Below are 9,176 nucleotides of genomic sequence, written 5' to 3'. Positions count from 1 at the left end.
TATAAAATAATCAGGGTACTTTCACTGTTTCACAATCCTGTTCAAATGCCAAAAATGTCCTCCCTACCTTACCCTAACCTCCTAAAAGTCTATACTTTGCCTGCCTATCAGAACACCTCAAACTGTGGTCTAGACCTTTCTCTTCTGTCTTATTTTCTCTATTGTCTAGAAACACTGGTCCTTTCTGAATCATGCCCATCTTTTAACATCTAGGCCTAGTACCTTTTATCTAATTTCTCCATGCCATAGCAATATCTCAGTCCTCGGAGGTTCCAGGGAATGTATGGTTTAATAAGGAAGCTCATGTGCTCAGTTTCCTCTTCCTTGCTGGAACCATGGGTCAATTCCATATGTGTAGGCCACAGTGGCTTCTAAATGTCATGGAACTTGAAGGAATCTCTTGTAGTGAGAAGAGCACTGATACAGAGCCACAGGTCTAAGTCTCAGGGCCAACTTGGCTATTTAATGGCTCTGTGGTATTGCACAAGTGATTTATAATCGGGTGTAGAAATGGACAGGTACACTATTCAGTAACATGTGCCAGAAACCTGGGATTGCAGATTATTTTAACCATATATTAAATATTGTAATTTATGTTTTAGAACAGAAGTTATTTTTGTAACAAAAATTATAGAAAGTAAGGTTTGACCAAGTCTTGGCTAAAGAGTGCCTTTAGAAATGGACTTTTTTTAAAGTATTGAGTCTTAATTAGAGATGAAAAGCTTGTTTCCCTCAAGAATGGAGTAGATTAGAATTTCTAGGGGACGTGAGATTTTTGTGTTTATTAAAAGGGTTAAAAGTTTAAGAAAACTGGCAGCTTACCATATCATAAGTGTTATTTTATGTAATATGGAAAAAGCAATTAATCATGGGGTTCTTGTTAGAATTAAGTGCGACAAGGCCTGTGAGAGTGTTTGCAAACGGCAAAGTGTTATTTAAATATAACATTTGAGCCCATATAAGAGGTTCTTATTACCCAGTGTTTCTAGTTAATACCAGAAAAAGACGGCTTAAACTGAACCCATTTAAAACAGAGGCCAATGTGGACATAGGAGATAGTAGGGGGAAATGAAATGTTTGATTTGAATATGGATATGAATATTAAAACTAAAAGTTATGAAGGGGATTTATTTACATTGTACTTAATAAACTTTAGAATATTATTATGGCTATGTGCTAAATCTTAGCACAAATAATTCACATAATTTATCTATTAAAATGGTATCATAGCACAATATAACTAATTCACCTTGCATTTGGGTTTTTTCAGTGTGCTCATAACAAGGAATAATTTTTGCAAAAGCATTAAATGATTCTTCAATTTTCTCAAGGAAAATTTGCTTTCTCTTTAGAAATCCCAACATGTTATCACCTTTATCAATTTTCTTTTCTGCAATAATTGATAAAAGCCTGCCAGATTTTACTTTGTCAATAGCATTATATCTGATTGAATGTCTCCAACATCAATTTCATTGTTCTTATGAAATACTAAATATTTTCTAAATTTGTCATTGTGCTTCTTTTTTTGCACTGTTTTTCCAATGTATTTTCTGCTATTTATAATATCAGTAGGTCATCAAAACACTATTAACAAATACATTGACATTATGAGTGGAGATAGATATTAGAGTTAAACAAAGAATACTGACGTGGATCAATTCATTTTACAAATGGTCCATTTATTAGTTTTATATCTTATGATAACTTGCTTTGCTTTGCAACCTGGCACTGCAAGGCCTTGGATGATAAATTCTTAGGTTAGTAATGAGAATTTTATCTCATATTTTGTATTTCTAATAAGGCCACTACATTGCCTTATTGAGAGTGGTGCTTGGTTGACTGGATAAGTGATTGATTGAGAGGGTGAGTGAGTGAGTGAATGAAGAAACTGGAGAAAGAAATAAACAGCCAATAGCTCTAGGCTCCTGCTATAGATTTACGTTTTAGCAAAAATAGCCACACAGAAGAATAGTTAATCTCAGTGAAACAGGATAAACACAACGTCAGAAATGAAAATGAATGGAAACAGACCAATTTGTCCAGGGTTCATGAGGACACTAGGCTCTCACTAGGTCCATCCCTAATCAGAGATATAAATGAATAATATTTACAAAAGTAACAATATTTGTAATAAAAGCTAACACCTAGGCCGTGTTGAGGAGCCACTTTGTACCAGAGGCCTTTATATGCATTATGTTCAAGATTCTCACATCAGGGAATCCCAAGGGATCTATAAAGTTATAGGATAAATACAATTAATCATCTCAAGGCAAAATTTTACTTAAAGATTTGCAAAGAAGAATTTTCATATTCTTTTTATCTTAAACACAAACATATTTTTGAGTAGACTACAAACTAGCCATACATTTTTACAATAAAACTTGAGTTTTCTCAGACACTTCACTTTTGCAGAAGGTCTTCAGGCTATCTCTTCAGTGAGCATCCCACCATCCATCCTTTTGATCCTCCAAAGTACACGCTGATGCTCAGCTATTAGGAACACTTGAGTGGAAAATTTTAGAAAGCTCTTTATCATATCCTGCCTTCCTCTCAGCAACTTCATGACACACATCTTTGGGACATGAGCATCATTTTTGTTTTGCATGTGAAGAAAATGAGCCCCAGAGAAGTTATCAATGAAAGCTTGCAAACTTGTTAGGACAGAACGGAGATTTCCCCTAAACTACATTGTCTGGGAGGCAAGATGATCTTTCCTGTCCCCATCATTTTCTCCTTTTTCCACTTCCTTCCTTTGGCTGAACCTCCTTTCCAGATGCCCAGTCTCTATGATGTCTCATTACCTAGATTCATAGAGGAATACAAGCTGATGGTTTGTCTTTACAAGTCAAGATTCTAAAGGGGTTAGGCAATTGAGTAGCTGCTTTTTAATAGAGAACTGCTAGGTTAGAGCAATGCTCATCCAGATAAAACTGAATCGTCCTTAGTGGAATCTCCAGCTCCTCCTAGATCAATTAGGGCAATACATTAGGTGTCCTTTCCTGTACTCCTCAAATGACACTGAATGAACAGCTTCAGACATGCCAGGCCAGTTCTTTCTTAGAGGGCTGGCCAACAAAGACATCCATGAATTATCGTCACAGCCCACCGTGCCAGCTTTCCCAGAGGGGGTGGCTGGAGAATGGCAGCAGGTAAGAGGTCTGCTGGCAGTGGAGAGGGAAGTTTTTCTGTTGCGTCATTTAATCAACTCATCATGAGGCCCATTTGACTATAAACAGATACTCTTCTAGCCCCCAGAGTGTAAAGGGGTGAATACATGAAAAAAAGAGGAACTATATCCTTAAATAGTTCTAAGGAAGGTCTTTGCCCTGAGGGGGAACTGAGATCCATTTCAGAAACTTGTGGCCATCTGTCAACACAGCATCCTACAAAACTAAAAAAAAAAAGATAGTCTTTCTCTAATACTTCTGCGATAGAGAACATGCAGTCATTACTTTAGGAAGTTGGTCTGTCTGTCATTTGACTCTTCTAAAACACAGGAATTTATGGGTTGAAAACAGCCTTAGAATCTCCAGGATTGGCCCAGAACTCCAACTTGTGGATAAGCCACAACAGGACATAATATGCTTTCCTGTTAAGTTCCTATATAATTCTAGTTTGAATATGTCCATACTTGTGGTTTCTATTTCTGCCCTAGTTTTGCTTCCTAAACTTCAGAATGTCTGGTTCTCTCGTGCTCTCTCTCTCTCTCACCCCCCGACACATACACACCACATTTTATTTCTTTTGTTGGGATTTATTTTTCTATGACAATTAGAGGATTGCAAAAACTAAAGGCCAGAGGCCTTATCTGACAAAGGCCTTCTAAGGAAAATCTGATAATGTTTTGTGATCTGAAGGTTTGTAAGTATAATTAAGCATGCATGAGACTAAACTAAGGCAATGAGATAAAGAATAAATTACAATTTGTAACAGGAATTGTGAGGAAAGAGCAAAAGGATAAACAGCAAGCATTGGTGTGGTTCTGACTATATGACAGGTACCCTCCCATGTGTTTTAAATAATCCTGCCAGCAACTTCATTATGTTCTAGGAACTATTATTATCCCCATTTTACAGATGAGAGAGTTGAGGCACAAAGAAGTTAAAAAATTTGCTTAACACACAGCTAATTAATGGTAGAGGCAAATTTGAACCCAGGCATTTAGGCTGCCTAGTTTAAGCTTTTAACCACTATAGAGATCTGCCCTTCTAATAATTGGTGAAACTTTATTTACTTATTCATCCATCATAGCCTTTATTTGCTTATTCATCCATCCTCTATTCTCTTTTTTTCTTCCCTTTCCTTCATTCTTTTCTCTTTTTTTCCTTTTTCTTATTCTGTATCCCACTATTTGCCCCAACATGAAAGCAGTCATTTTTAAATGCATTTGCTGTAGTTAAGATAATATGGCAAGCTGTTCCTCATTCACTCAGCAGCTAGAGGACACTTCCACTGGAGAATGCTCAAAGACAGAAACAGGATTTGCTTACTTAAAACACACACACAGCAAACAAACATTCCCTTCTCCTTGTGTGTCTCAGAAGAATTTTTCTTCTGAGGGTTAGCAAAAACCTCCCTACTTTGTTCTTACTCTCTGGGTTGCAACAACACCCTTAAGATTTTGTCTTTATCAGTCCTCCTTAACATTTTAAGGGCTTGAATTCAATCCGTAGGTTTGTTTACAGCTGGGCTCAACCATCAGAAATTCTATAACCCACATGGAACCCACTGAGCTAGAGCCATTGCTGCTTCCTTATTTTACTACTGAACTGTAGTCGTTTCCGTGACCATTTTCTTATTATTGTGGTATGGTTTTCTGAGATTCTGTTTTTGTGTTTTCCATCCAAAAAAAAGCAGATCTATCTTTTTCTATTCTAGCCCATTCTGTCCTTTTAAGGAGGAGGTCAGTTCTAAGGTGGGGCTAGTTTTCATCCCCTGCTAGACTGTCAGCTTGGTGAAGGCTGAAACTTATGACAGCATATTTGCCTGTGGGTGCCTGACAACATCTAGCATGTAACAGGCGCTTAGTAATTGCTAGTTAAATCAATGAAACAATGAATACCTAAATTTTTTCCCCTATTTTGGCCATCTTTCTATCTCAGACTTTGAAGACAACATCCCTCGTCCTCCAATTTACCCAGTAATTCTTTCCCAATGTATATTTCATTATCAAACAGAATTCTGAACTGACAGTGGGTAGATTACGTAAGTCACAAACTCCTTTATACTTTAAGATGTCCTCTGACCAATCATTACATCAAAAATCTGTCCCAAAATGTTGCTAACTGCTAAAGCTTGGTGATGGGTATATAACGATTTATTATATTATTTTCCAAACTTTTGCATACATTGGAAAATTTCCATAATAACTTTTTAAATCTGCTTACCTGAAATGTTACACTTTAATTAGGATAATAGTGATTTTAAAGGAAGTGATAGTATTAAAGCATCTACTCAAATCTTCTGGGTATAATTTCAAAAGAAGCTATTGATACTTGTTTCAGCCATAGTGAAGCACTGATTTAAAAGTAGTTTAGTTAGAAAGCTAGTGAAACCATTTTAATTTAAAACTGGATGGATCCTTTGGAAATAATATTTATTTTTTCTCTTTCTCGTGGAATGTGGCATTTGTCTTACCACACAGTGACCTATCAGTTCTAAGATGCTGATGGAATCTAGGTAATAATGCTAACATTTCCTGAGGACTTAAATAGAAAATTGTACCAGTGAGAAAATAAACTAGAAACTTAAAGCATATAAGATGACTTCTGTAGGCATGTTGTCTATAGATGTAGACAAATATTTATACCGAGAGATATTTCCACTAAAGATAAATGAGAAAATGCTGGCCGTAGCCATTAACATCGATGGCTCAGAAATGTAGAAACAGCAGGCTTCTGTTTCAATTAGACTTTGCTATTATACAACTGTGTTAACTGACTAAAGGCATTAGGATATCCTTATCTATGGTAATATATCTATTTCAAACAAACCAGACTATGGCTTTTCATGGTAGTATCCATCTTCAGTATGTTGGAATTTTTTTAAATTTATATAACCTACATAAGAAAATGAAGTAAACTTAGGCTAAAATTCTTTGGTATTTGTAATTTTTAGAAGTTGAGATTGAGGCTGAACACACTGGCCTAGGACTGTGACTCAAATACACACTACTTGTTCCCACCGCACACGTTTCTGAAGTTCTCTGGTTTCTCAGTTCCCCAGTTTGTTTAACGTGCAGAGATTATTCAAGTCAGAATTGAAATTCATCAATTTAGAAATTCAAAGATTGTTCTTAACTTCTTCATTTGGAGTTTTCTCTCAAATATACAATATCTGAAGAAACTGGTCCAAACTCCCTAAGACAACAACACTTATTTCTACTTGAAATTCAGTTCCTTCTTTTTTGTTAAAAAGGCTTGTCTTTGTTTGATAGCTGTTTGTCTTTTTAACCATTTGAATTTCTTTGGTATTAAGAACGTTAAGAAACTTCTGAGATTCAGTATTACCAAGAGTACGTGTATACCCACCTAACTATGAAGACAGTGGCATCAAAGAATCTATAAATTACGTTAATTAAGTTATGGTTGGCAATAATTCTGGTGAGACTACTGCTGCACCTAGGATCCAGGCCCCTAGCAGAGAATACACACGAGAGGGCCACAGCCATCTTAAAGGACAAAGAGCTTCAAGTGTCTCCAGAATAAGAGGTTGGCAGAGTTTGGGACCAGGCATCCAGCAATGTGAATAGCTCATTTTCAGACACTGTACACATCTTATTGGATCTGAATTGATTCAGTATGGTTTTTCCAAAAGAATTCAAAAACTTAATAAATATTAAGCTGACGTTGTTGCATGAGCCAAATCCAATTAATTTTGGTCAGTATAATCCTAACAAACTAGGATACTGTAAATGGAACATTTTGCATTCTGCTGACTCACTTCAAATAAAAGTATATGCAGTTAAAGCCAATGCTTGACTAGCTGGGCATAGTCAGAATTATGTGTTTTAATGTTACCTTCCTATATGTCTTCACGTTAAGCATATGCCCGACTGCCTTTATTTGACTAGTCTGAGGCTATAACATGCTAAAGTACATCATTCAACTGTTGGTCTTTGAGGGAGTGCAACCTTTGATCACAAATCCCTTTGGCCAGCCACTCTATTTCACCAGATCAAAAATAGAGATATTTATTTCATTTGGCATGGATTGGAAAATTAAATCAACAAATCACCAAACACAAGCTCTCCAGAAGATGTGTCTCAGACAAGGATCCTAGAACAGTCCCAGAAATTTTTTTATGGCACATAAAGTTTTTATTATGCATAAACTCTAAATTTATTTTTAATTTTTTCAAGGCTGTCAGTGGAAGGATTGCTGGGCCTATTGCAAATTGCAGATTATAAAAATCTTTCCACGATGAGACAACATCTTTTTCCAAGGTGACAGTGATCCAGGTTCTCACTGCAATGTTCTTACCACACTGGGTCATGGCCAGGTACCTTGGAGGTTAGACAAATACAGCCAGCTAAGGAAATCCTAAATGATAATTGTGTCCCAATGTCCTTTGCCATCCCCCTCCCAGACACCAAACCATTGGCTTCCTTGCCACTGGGCCAGCACACATCCTCCCCTCCTGCCCCACTTTCTCACACAATGGCCAGCATTCTGCATGTTCTTGGCCCAAGGTTTGGCCCATGCTCCCACGGCCTTGGAATTCATCTAGAAGTGAGGCTCTCATGATTCAAACTTCCTGTGCAGACTTCAAACACACACACAAGCACCAGGACCAGCTCTCATTGAGTGAGAAAACAACACAGAATACACAAACCTGATCTTCATACCTGCCAGCAATATCTCAATAAATCCTCCAGTGTTGTCTTAGGTGGAAGAAACACTTCTGGGATCACTTCTTCTCTACTTGAGGGACGAAGCATCCTCCAAACCCCAAAAATGTGGCCTAGATTCTTTGGAGGCAGTCTCTTTAGTAGGGTCCAGATAGTTTCTGAAATAAAAGGTCATTTTCTGAAGATATTAGCAGGATTCTCCCTCTTTTTATGAGCACTCAGATTTCATTCTCCCCAAACCCATTTGAACTCTGCAAAAGTTTACATTGTTATAGAGGAAATATAAATGTACAAACAAACAATCATAATATAAGGCTTCTTTGTATTAGAAAATAAACTTGTAAGACTTAATTCCTTCTGGCAATTAAGCACTACCATTCAACTTTCTGCTAAGGAATAGAAAAACCTCCTTCAGGAACGCTTTTCCACTGTTGGTGGGACTGTAAACTAGTTCAACCATTGTGGAAGACAGTGTGGCGATTCCTCAAGGATCTAGAACTAGAAATACCGTTTGACCCAGCCATCCCATTACTGGGCATATACCCGAAGGATTATAAATCATTCTGCCATGAAGACACATGCACCCGTATGTTTACTGCGGCACTATTCACAATAGCAAAGACTTGGAACCAACCCAAATGTCCATCAATGATAGACTGGATTAAGAAAATGTGGCACATATACATCATGGAATACTATGCAGCCATAAAAAAGGATGAGTTCATGTCCTTTGTAGGGACATGGATGAAGCTGGAAACCATCATTCTCAGCAAACTACTGCAAGGACAGAAAACCAAACACCGCATGTTCTCCCTCATAGGTGGGAATTGAACAATGAGAACACTTGGACACAGGAAGGTGAACATCATACACTGGGGCCTGTCGTGGGGTGAGGGGAGGGAGGAGGGATAGCATTAGGAGATATACCTAATGTGAATGACGAGTTAATGGGTGCAGCACACCAACATGGCACAAGTATACATATTTAACAAACCTGCAAGTTGTGGACATGTACCCTAGAACTTGAAGTACAATAAAAATAAAAATAAAATAAAATAAAAAAAGAAAAGCCTCCTTCAGGAAGTGAGAATTTAATTAAGCCCTAAAAGAAGGATGGATTCAGCCATGATAGTCCCAGGAAATGTTTCTCCTTCCCCCTCCCAAATCCTCCAAGAAGGAAGAATAAACTTTGCAGAAATTGCAAGAATCTGTAGCTGAAAGTCAGCCACATGGAGGAGGAGGAAGAACTGAGATTCCACTAATCCATACTGTACAAAGTCAGTGCTCCAATGCCAAAACTTGACCGTCCCCACTGATTTCCCTTTTT

The sequence above is a fragment of the Symphalangus syndactylus genome, chromosome 18 (genome assembly GCF_028878055.3).
Source record: "Symphalangus syndactylus isolate Jambi chromosome 18, NHGRI_mSymSyn1-v2.1_pri, whole genome shotgun sequence".
NCBI lineage: Eukaryota > Metazoa > Chordata > Mammalia > Primates > Hylobatidae > Symphalangus > Symphalangus syndactylus.
This window is presented reverse-complemented; position numbering follows the sequence as displayed.